Source organism: Poeciliopsis prolifica, unplaced genomic scaffold (assembly GCF_027474105.1).
Source record: "Poeciliopsis prolifica strain line A6 unplaced genomic scaffold, Auburn_PproV2 SCAFFOLD036, whole genome shotgun sequence".
Lineage (NCBI taxonomy): Eukaryota > Metazoa > Chordata > Actinopteri > Cyprinodontiformes > Poeciliidae > Poeciliopsis > Poeciliopsis prolifica.
Window position 1 is genome coordinate 4,585,065 of NW_026562411.1, and position 11,960 is coordinate 4,597,024.

General features: G+C 35.8%; 1 pseudogene; it reads left to right on the forward strand.

Annotated features, from left to right (window-relative positions):
• The first annotated feature begins 8,423 nt into the window (after window positions 1-8,423).
• On the forward strand, window positions 8,424-11,721 carry LOC129374374 (heat shock 70 kDa protein 12A-like; annotated as a pseudogene).
• The last annotated feature ends 239 nt before the right edge of the window (window positions 11,722-11,960 follow it).

An 11,960-nucleotide genomic window follows, 5' to 3' on the forward strand; every position in this document is an offset into this window, starting at 1 on the left:
TCCTGCAACAGAATTTTTTTAATAGTTGAAATAATAATAAAAACTGCATTGATCAATTTTTTAGGAGTTCTAAGACCTTCACAGCTGAGCAGTTGTCATATAGTTGTTGTTTTTTTTTAACATCAAGACATCCAACTGTCAAAGGCAAATTTAAAGAAACATAAAACCTGGCAAAGCTTTATCAGCTCATTTGTAATTTATCATATTTTGCAAATAATTGAAAAAAGATGTATTTAATTTTTATGCTCAATTTGGGTTTATTAATTTTGACATGATATTAGGATACAACCAAATCCCCTAGCAGGTTTTAAATTGTGACCATAACTTTGTCACTGTAGATTCGAGGTGCAGCAGAGAAAAACTAAACACTGCTAGGGATCAGCTGTTGTATAAAATAATTGTTAACAAAAATTGATTTTAAAGGATGCCTGGTGTGGATCATACTTTATTAACAGTGCTTTTGATAAAAAATTAATAAAACTTCCTTGGATTGGTTACAGGGGTTCCAAACTACTTGGTCTAAGTTTCTTATTAAGTCCTCTAGATATACTTGTCACCCTGCTAATTTTCCAGCTTCACTGGCTTTCCAAGTATTCCAAAGTTTGTTTTAAAACTTTGATTTTCGGTTTTAGAGCGCTACATTGACAAATGCCAGCATATCTCAATGACCTTTCACAACTTCTTGTCATCAGTTATGCCGCTTACATTCTATAAATAAAAAGGAGACAGATAATTTGTTCTCTCTCCCTCAAGCCTGAAAACTGTGTGCTTATTTGTTGCTTTTAAGAAGCAACTCCAAACCATTTTTTCAAAACTTGTATTTGTGTCCTGAGCATTAATTTGTTTTTTTTGGAATACTTGTCTTGATTTTCCTACAAATTGATATTTCACTGTTTCAGTATTTTATTTTGTGGATTCGTTATTATGACTTTCTTTTTTTGTTTTATGTACTTAAGACTAGTTTGAATCCTTTTCTATTATTTTTGTCTATAAAAATGGCTACATAAATAAAATGTTTTTACAATTTAATTTAGCTTACCCTGTAAATTAAGGATGTCAACAGATGTTTCATTTCATCTTCATTAACTTTGGACACATATTTTCTGCTGGAAATCATCACCAGGACTTTGAGCTAGCATGCTTCTATTTTCCACAATCAACCATTCAGTACTGTACCTTTATGCTTTCTTTGACAATCTGTGGTGTTTCATGGTTTGACTTCAACAGCCTTTTAATTTTAGGCCAACGTCGCCTCAGATCATCATACAGCTCTTTGAGTCTGGTTTGAGAAACTGGATTGTTCAGACTCTCAGTTTTTCCTGTCTTTATTGAAAGAGCAACCTCATTTGCTACTCTGTACAAAGACAACAAATTATTAAACCTTTAGGTAAGCAAACATTATGTATTTTATTATTCCTGCTTAATTGCTTAAATGTCCATACTTGTCTTGTAAGGATTTCAACACCTCGTCTTTCTTCTTTATTGTTTCCCTGTGGGTTAAAATAAGGTGTATGTTAATAAAATAAATCACACATTGATTGACAGTAATTAAATCCATGTCAATAACAAAAAAAGAGCAATATTATGTAAAACTTAAAAAAGTTTATTTTAGAAACTCTCCTTGTCTTATAGGCTTGGGAATAGAACTTGCATAACTTGCAAGGAAACTGAAGCACAGGAGTTGATGGAGGGAAAACACAAGAACACAAGAAAAAACAAAGCAAAAACTATGTGATGTATAAAAGCAAAATTCAACCTGTTTGTGTTGCACTGTCTGTTGCACTCACATTAATAACATTCCAATAAATAAATTGATCTGACTTGTTTCAGCTGAAACATGTGTCAGTTTTTTTCCATTTGTAGAGATTATCAAAAATAGTGAATATGTTCTAAATTCAGTGTTAAAGAAAAGTTGATCTCTGACTAGTTTGATCCAATACTTCTTTTATTGCTCACAAAAAGTTAGAAAGAAGCTAAAATGATTCTTTGATTTTTAAAATGATACAAATGGAGATAGATTATAATAAGTTAAACATGGAGAAGATGGGGATGGAAGTAAAGAAAATCTTGAAAGATACTTACCTCAAATGTTCGTTCTCACTTGTCAGACGAGCAATTTTTTCATCCTTTCTGTGGTAAGATTTTAAACACATTAATTACTATGTGTTAATCAGGTTGTTAATTTTCAAATTTTAGCATGCACACCAGTAAATGCTAATGGAAGCTGAGCCACAGAAACAAAGCCCTTTTCTGAATAACGGGTTTAACTTGTAAGCAAATACAAAAGCTGGTCTGGTCTGCTTCTAAATTTTCTTTTTACTTTTTTCACTCTGCCAACATTTAATGGACAGTGGTGAAGCCAGAAGCCAAAAGGATTTTTTTTTGTTTAATGCATTTTAAGAAGGATAGAATGTATTCACTAATTGAAAAACTTTCAATTAGGTGGTTAATTATAGGATGTTGCTTTGGTCACATGGAACAATGTCGTTACGACAGATGAAACCATATGTAAACTTTTCCATAAAAACAGCACCATGTTTGAAAAACAAGAAAATCCTTCAGCCTTTTGGTGTTGTTGAAATACTTAGACTGCCACCCACACCATGTCTGTTCACCAAATTAGAACAATGTGGAATTGTGTGTGGATTTAGTTTATTTATATATATATATATATATATATATATATATATATATATATATATATATATATATATATATTTTTTTTTTTTTACTCTTTATGGTCATTAAAAAATAAATATTAGGACCTATTAAACATTCAATATGTTCTGATATAATTAAATGTAGATGACCTAACCATTACTATGTCCACAAATGCAATTAATCAGTATGTTTTGATTGATTTTTAGAATTGATTTGTTAGTTTTTTCTTTGAGTAGAAAAAAAAATGCTTACTTTGTATCAGAAATCTTCTTGAAAACATTACTGTGAAAAAAAATAAAACAACAGGTCAATGTGTATACAGTACAGGCCAAAAGTTTGGATACAACCTTCTCATTCAATGGGTTTCCTTTATTTTCATGACTATAATTGAAGTGAAAACCGTTTCAGGCGAAGACCTCTTGAAGCTCATCAAAGCAGTAATCACAGCAAAAGGTTGCTACTTTGAAGAAACTACAATATAAGGAGTATTTTCAGTTGTTTTACACTTTTTTGTTTTGTACAAATTTCCACATTTGTTAATTCATAATTTGATGCATGTCAATAGTCATGAAAATAAAGGAAACTCACTGAATGAAAAGGTGTGTCCAAACTTTTGGTTTGTACTGTATTTATAATTATATATATATATATATATATATATATATATATATATATATATATATATATATATATATATATATATATATATATTATATATATATATATATTATATATATATATATATATATATATATATATTATATATATATATACCACACCAGACAAGACCCAAGGTGTAGGTTGTGCAAGGAGGCCCCTGAGACAGTCCAGCACATCACAGCAGGGTGCAAGATGCTGGCAGGGAAAGCGTACATGGAACGACATAACCAAGTGGCAGGCATAGTGTACAGAAACATCTGTGCAGAATATGGACTGGAAACCCCAAGATCAAAGTGGGAAACACCCCCAAAGGTGGTGGAGAACGCCAGAGCTAAGATCCTGTGGGACTTCCAGATCCAGACAGACAAAATGGTAATGGCGAACCAACCAGACATTGTCGTAGTGGATAAACATCAGAGGAAAGCCGTTGTGGTAGATGTAGCAATACCAAGTGATTGCAACATCAGGAAAAAGGAGCACGAGAAACTGGAGAAATACCAGGGCCTCAGGGAAGAACTGGAGAGGGCCTGGAATGTGAAGACCACAGTGGTGCCTGTGGTCATCGGGGCCCTCGGGGCAGTAACCCCCAAACTGGAGCAGTGGCTACAACAGATCCCAGGAACAACATCAGACATCTCAGTCCAGAAATGTGCAGTCCTTGGCACAGCCAAGATACTGCGCAGAACCCTCAAGCTCCCAGGCCTCTGGTAGAGGACCCGAGCTCAGAGGATAAGAACCACCCGCGGTGGGTGAGAAGGGAATTTTTATATATATATATATATATATATATATATATATACATGCACAGAAAATATATATATTCTGTGCATGTATATATATATACATGCACAGAAAACAAGTTCATGATCATTTAGAAACAAGAATACTAATGTAACTCGGGAAGAGTTCAGAAATCAATATTTCTTGGAATTAATGAGGCCTTCAATATGGTCAGCGCAGTGATCTCTAAATTACTAGACCCGCTCTACCCATCAGCAGGATCCCAGAGGTGCATGGTAGTTCGCCCAACCAGGTTGCATGTGTTTTTGTGGACTTGAAGAAGTCCCTTGTGGGTGGTGCTCTGAGAGTATGGGGTACTGGGTCCTTTAATGGGCTATTAGGTCCCTATCTGACCAGTGTCAGAGTCTGGTCCACATTGTTGGCAGTAAGTCGGGCTCATTTCAGGTGATAGTTGGACTCCGCCAAGACTGCCCTTTGTCACCAATTCTGTTCATTTTGTTCATTACTTTTATGGACAGAATATCTAGGCCTTGCTACGGTGTTAAGTCGATCCGTTTTGGTGGCCTTAGGATAGCAGATGATGTGGTTCCATTAGCTTCACTGGGTTGTGATCTAAAACATTTGCTGGAGCGGTTCGCAGCTGAGTGTGAAATGGCCAGGATGGGGATCAATGCCTCCACATCCAAGGCCATGGTTTTGAGCCAGGAAAGGGATTAGAGTAAAGCTGCTGCTCCTTTACATTGAGAGGAGTCAGTTGAGGTGGCTCGGCACCTGGTTAGGATGCCTTCTGGACGCCTCCCTGCTGACCTGTTCCAGGCCACCAGAAGGAGGCTTAGTGGGAGAACCAGGACACGCTGGAGAAACTATGTCTTTTAACTGGCCTGGGAATACCTTGGGATTCCCCAGGAGGAAATGATCCAAGTGGCTGGGGAGAGGGAAGTGTGGGCTTCCCTTCTTAGGTACCTCCTCCCCCAACCCAATTTCTGGTCCACATTGTTGGCAGCCTGACTTACTGCCAACAATGTGGAAACATTTTCCATCACCCTTCTCCCTAACCGGGTCAGGAGGCGCTGGTGCCTATTTCCAGCTGCGTTCCAGGCGAGAGGCGGGGTCACCCTGGACAGGTCGCCAGTCTGTCACAGGGCAACACAAAGACAAACAGGACAAACAACCATGCACACACACTCACACCTAAGGAGAATCTGTAAAGCCCAGTTAACCTGTTTGTTTTTGGACTGTGGGAGGAAACCGGAGAACCCGGAGAGAACCCACACACACACAGGGAGAACATGCAAACTCCGTGCAGAATGACCCCGGGCCGGGAATCGAACCCAGGACCTTCTTGCTGCAAGGCAACAGTGCTACCCACTGCACCACTGTGCAGCCCCTGGATGGATATATAATATTAAATTTAACCAACAAGTAGGTATGCCATAGTCAATGTCATAATCACAATCATACATGACATGACAGCCAAAGGGGCTTAAAATATGACAAGTCTTCAGAAACTGGAATTGAGCATTAGAAGACAGTTGCCTTTGTAATAGAAAATTTGTTTTTATTTCATCTTTGATGGAACAGATCATACTTTTTTTTTTTTTACCATTTATTTACTGGCTATATCTGTTGTGTTTTTGTATTTCTGCAAGATGTGTTTTTCCATTAAAGACATTTCAAGGTAATGTTAGATATTTCTGCAGATGCGAAAGTATAAGCGACCTTGGGTAAAATGCTTAAACTGGCAATTGTCTTAAAGGACTGACATGTGTGGAATGTAGTTTGGACTTTGCACCCATGAGTAACTGACAAAGAAGAATTGGAAGTTTCTCCTGAATTCCTTATCAGCTCACTTTCCTGCCATAAAACCTTCCCCTCCAAGATGTGAGGGAGTTCATGAGGTGAGGGTAAGGATTGTGCCTGTGGTCCTTCTGGCAATATAAATAATATCAGACTTTGGGTGGGTCTTTTCCTTGGTGTGACTATAACGATGTGATGTGACTACGTTCAGGGCTCTTCTCCTGATTGCGTTCAGTGAGACGGGTCTTTGAACCCTTTTGCCTTCAAATAAAGACTTAGACTTAGACTTCCTTTATTATCATTGTACAAAAAGAAAACACAAGGTGAATTTTGACAACGAAATGTCGTTACTTGGCTACCAGTGTAACAGAGCTAAAACCTTATACTACACAATAAATACATAATAGCTAAATAAATATATAAGAGCTAAGAATAAAGTGCCATAGAATCCACAAGTTCAGTGTTGTAAGCAAAACTAAACTAAAGTGCGTGTATTGACCATGTCCATGGGGGGGTGGTTTGGCTTAGAGACAAAGATAAATCTTTCTCTCATTATTGAAACAGATTCTCATTCTTTGATAAATAAAATTTTAAATATTTGAGAAAAGTCTTAACTTTGACACAATCTAAATAAATAAAACTCCATCAAATATGTTTAAAAGCTGAACTTGGATACTTAGAATAGTAATACTTACTATGAGGTTCTTCTCTTGTCCTGTATGAGTTCTTCTTTTCATTACTATATTCTAAAGGTTTATGTTGTCCATAGAAGCTGTAGAATGGAACAAGAAATTCATGGGAATAAATAAAGTTCAGTTTTAATCAAAGTACAGTAGGACAAAAATACTTACATTTTTTAAAAAACATATTATTTTGTGTTGTCACACTTTGTAACCCTGGTTTGATGTGCTACAGCTTTTACGTAAATGTAAAAAGTATATATTTATTTATTATCTTGTCACTTTAGCTGTCCAAAAAATGTGGTTAGCCAGAGTTAATTCATGTTGTACATAGGACCATGTTGATAACTGGGATTTCCCTTCAATATTAAAACTTCTTTCAAAAACTGCTTCTAAATTTTACATGATCATAAACTAAGAATAACAGGCCAATCTAGGAAGATGTTTTCTGACCAGATTTAAACAGGGAGAGAGAGGTAATGTTTCATAAATCAGGGGGCAGTGGAAAGACAATCACAAAGCTGTGAACAAGGGTGGCAATAAGATAAGAGAGGGAGGAAGAGAATTTACATTATGCAGTTGGAAGAAGGCAAATTGAATGTGATTAGTGATAGGACTGGAAGGTAGGTGTGCCTTTGAGGGTAACACCCAGACTCTTAATCTGACAAGCAGAAAACATGGAAATGTTAAATGGGAGGAGAAAACCATTAGATTGAGAAAGGATGTTTTTAGTGCCACCAAGAAAGAGCTCTGCTTCTGAAATATTCAAGAATTTCCTTGTAACTTTACAAATAAGAAGTATTCATTGCTAGAGAGAAAAACTTGAGTCTAGTCAATGAAATAGAAATAAGTGACATATTTATGTTTCAAATGATTCTGTTGATGACACCAAGACATTATAGACTGAGCCCAAAACAATAATGCTGGAGACGAGATGAGACCCTGTGTCCTAGTTTCAGCTTCTTTTGTCTAATTTGTCAATGTGACTGGGTTTTAAACGCTGGCACTAACTTGATACATTGTGTAGGGTTAGTTAGTTTGGATATTGGGTTCTTTTTTACTTACCTATTGTGATTTCCCAAACATGAACCCATATCTTTGTCACCTGAGGTTTTCTGTATTTGGTGTCGTCCGCTCATTTCTAAGCGAGTGTAATAACTGCTGAGGAAAAGTCCTGCAATCATATAATAAGATATATCTTATATGTGTTAGTGAATGATAAACATGCAAAATACTTTCTACAGCCTATATTTATTAGCTAATATAAATGAATACAATTTTTTAATTTGCACTAATTAAACTTTATTGATACTACAAAATTATCTATCATGAAGGAGAAATCCCAAATAATTCACAAGAAGCTAAGAGAGAAAACGCCTGTTTGCTGGGTTTCTCAGTTTAAACCTACAGTTGTCACTGTAAAAGTAGACACAGGTAGGCAATCAAATCCTTCAGTATAACACTTTCAGGTTAAAGTCTAAGCTCAGTTCCATATGTGGTTCACTGAGAAATTTGCCTGTAAAAAAAGATAAGGTCTACCTGAAAATAATGTTTTAACATTTAATAAGAAAACTAGTTATGGAGTAAAGCTGAGTTGCTATTAAGTGGAATCAGTAATCTAAATGATAACAGTAGATTATTAAATCATTTTTGCCTCATCTCTGCTTAAACATAAAGTTTTGTGGATTATTTTACCTTTTAATTGTCTCTGTGAAGAATCATGTTTCCTCTCTTGCAGTCTTGTAGTCACTGAAGTGTGCTGAGTGGCACACCTTTTTTTAATGCCAGGTATTGAAGCTTAGTTGGAGATCTTGTTGACTCCACCTCCTTTAGAGCTAATAAAGGTACTGTGGCTTCTGCAGTTCGTGGCCATTTTACCGAGTCCCTTGAATCGCTCTGAAATGGATGACTCTTTTATCATAGCTATAGACTTTGGAACTGCATATAGTGGACATGCCTTCAACTTGACTACCAGAGAGGCTGAGAGTGATATTCGGATAAAAATGTGGGGTGAAGATGTTAGTCAACAGACTCCAAAGACTCCTACATGCATCCTCCTTAGTGAGAAAGAAGAATTTCTTAGCTTTGGTTATAAAGCTCAAACTGAATATTTTAAAATGAGGGCAAAAGGTGCCAAAGATTGTTTCTTTTTTGATCATTTCAAGATGTCTCTCTACGGTAAAGTAAGTAAACCATATTTTATGTCTTCTGATGTAGCAGCTTATGATGATGCAATAATGAATCTCTATAGAAACAGCAGATCCACTATTTTGTTATTGTAGCTTCATGCAGTTGCATTCTGCTTTGCTTTGCATGTATTAAGCATAAATATTCAGCTTCAAACATGTCTTTCAATGTCCAGAACTGCAACACGGATCTGAAAATCAAAGCAGCCAATGGGAAGGAATTAACAGCCCTAAAGGTTTTCACTGAATCTCTCAGGTTCTTGAAAGATGATGCACTGGAAACCATCAATAAAAATACATCCGGTAAAAAGTTCACAGCTTGTGAATTCACCTGGTTACTGACTGTTCCTGCCATCTGGGATCATTCAGCTAAACAGTTCATGAGGAAAGCTGCAATGCAGGTACTTTATTTAAAAACTTTTTAGAGTTGCTGCATGCAACTTTTATAAAGAATATGTTTTTTACATATTTGTTAAAACAATATACTGACAGTATAATACAGAACCTTTCTCCTCCACCTCCTATTATTGCAGTCTAAAGACATACACCACTCCTGCCCAAAAACAACCAATCAGAGGAGGAGGGTTTTAGAATTGCCAGTCAAACCCATTTGCTTTGCTGCTAAAAGTGCTAATGGCGAAAAAGCAAATTACTATTTCAGGAAAGCCATTTATCTGCTTTCATTGGTGGTCATTCTAAGTAACCTGAGCCTTCATAACAGGGTATGCTAGAGTAGGGAATAGGAGGTGTGAGGATGAGCAGCACCACACAAGATTGTGACTGACAGCACTAAGATCCACCTCCTGGCTCTGATAGGTTGTTTCTAGTTAGCACTGGGAACACAGGGGAAAGGCAAAGGAGCTACATTTTTCATGATTATCTGTTTCATACCGTAATGTCACAACATGATGACAGTTCAACAATTATGTAAATATTTCTTTGTATAAAAGTTACATACTGCAGCTTTAACATTTAATTGGGAAACATGTTTCTAATACTATATCTATTTATATCCCAGGCAGGCATTGTAACAGAAATAAATCCAGAAAAACTTGTCATTGCACTGGAACCAGAAGCAGCATCTGTTTGGTGTAAGAAGTTGCCAGCCAGCGGTTTCATAGCAGAACACCAAGGGAAAGAATCACTAGACCATTCTCCAGGGACACAATATGTTGTTGTTGACTGCGGAGGTACTCAATGACTTTACAAATATTTATTTTTATTTGTTTATTGTTGTATTGCACACAACTTAAAAATGTGTTTTTGCTTACACTTACAGTTTTGACTTCACATTTTTTTACATAAATAAATGAACTCAATTAATACCATAAACAATGAGTTTCAGTTTTGGAAAATGAAAATAGTTTGGTTTCAGTCACAACATTACTAGAAGTGATCATATATACATAAAAAGAGAAAATTTAAATTCAGTCTTAAATTTAAGACTGAATATATTATTATTATTTCTTTAAAAGACTGAATAATTTTTTCAAAGTATTTGAAAAAAGTATTTTTCAAACACTTTGAAAAATACCTGAGGATATTTTTTGGCTAAGTTGATCCAAGCTAATTTTTAGTAACTTTTGGCTCTGTGTGTGTTCTAGGAGGAACCATTGACATCACTGTTCATGAAGTTCTGAAAGGAGGAGCCCTAAAAGAGTTGCACAAGGCCTCTGGGAACAATCTGGGAGGAGAAACTGTGGACAGAAAATATAAGGAGCTCCTAAGAAAAATATTCTCTGATGGCGTCTGGGATGAATTTGAAGGAAAACATCCCAACGATGTTAAGAAAATGATGTATGATTTCACACTTTTCAAAAGACACGATGATGATGCAGAGATTGATTGTCCTTTTAAACTTGGGCGTATTGCTACGAAAAAGAAAGAAATGGAGAAATTCTTTGAAGGAGTGGAAGGTGCTTTCTGGGACGACGGATCCATTGTCATCACTAAACAGAAACTGAACTCTTTCTTTGTAGAAAGTCTGCAAGGCATCACTCAGAGTCTCAAAGAAATCTTTACAAAAGGGATAAATGTTAAATACATTCTATTAGTTGGGGGCTATGCTGACAGCGAGATTCTACGAAAACATGTCAGTGATAGTTTTGGGAATAAATGTGAAGTTCTGTGTCCAGTGAGGCCACAAGAAGCAATCCTCAAAGGAGCTGTAGAGTTTGGAAGAAACCCTCACTTGGTGGCATCGTAAAAGTGCCTTTACATATGGAATCAGAGTATCTCGAAGGTTTAACAATTTTAAACACAAGACAGAAAAAAAATTCACCAACAAAGATGGTGAATGGTGTAGGGATATTTTCATGAAACTGGTGGAATCTGGTGAGGATGTGGGTTGGGATGAAACTAGATCCTTCACATTATATCCCACCCAAGCAGATATGAAGATGATGAAACTACAACTTCTACTGCACAAAACACAAAAGTCCAAAGTACGTGGATGAAGAGGGAGTGGAGAAAATTGGCTACTTCTGTCTGAACTCTCCAAACACTAAGCGAGGTCTGAATCGTGAACTCAAGCTAAATATTAAGTTTGGCTTCACAGAAATGACTGCAGAAGGCATTGACATAGATTTCTGACTTAAAATCATCAATCGAACTCGATTTTATGAGGAATTAAAATCATCAATATCCAAAGTATTCATTGAGTGCAGAAGAAGAATGTGAGTTACGTATATATGTGTATTGTGGGCCGTCATCACATTTAAGAACTTGGTACAATTATATTCTAAACATATTTTATGTAAAACAATATTATTTGCATCAAACTTGACAAACAAAATGAATGTTATATAATCTAAAGCAAAGATTAGTTTCAGATTATTAATAATAAATGCATAGTTTTAATTCTTGGGTATTTCATGCATTTGTGAATCCTTGTCTGTGTGAAATTATACTGTACTGACCCTGTTTATAAAAATATCTTTCATTTGAGATTTTTACTTTGTTTTATACCAACATGAGATAAAACACAAAGTGTACCCACATGGATTGAAGTAAATTACATTTTTCAATTGTGATTTCCAAAATTATTTGACGTCCTTAAGGTGTTTTCAAGATGAACAGATCTAGGTCATATAACATTAAATAGAATCCACATCAGTTCAAGTTAAATATATTTAGTTTTTATTATGTGCATAATAATTATAATTTGCTCCTGTTACATAGTCAAGTTTAGTTTTAATAAAAAAAACACAGATTGAAACAGCCAATCTAAGGAATG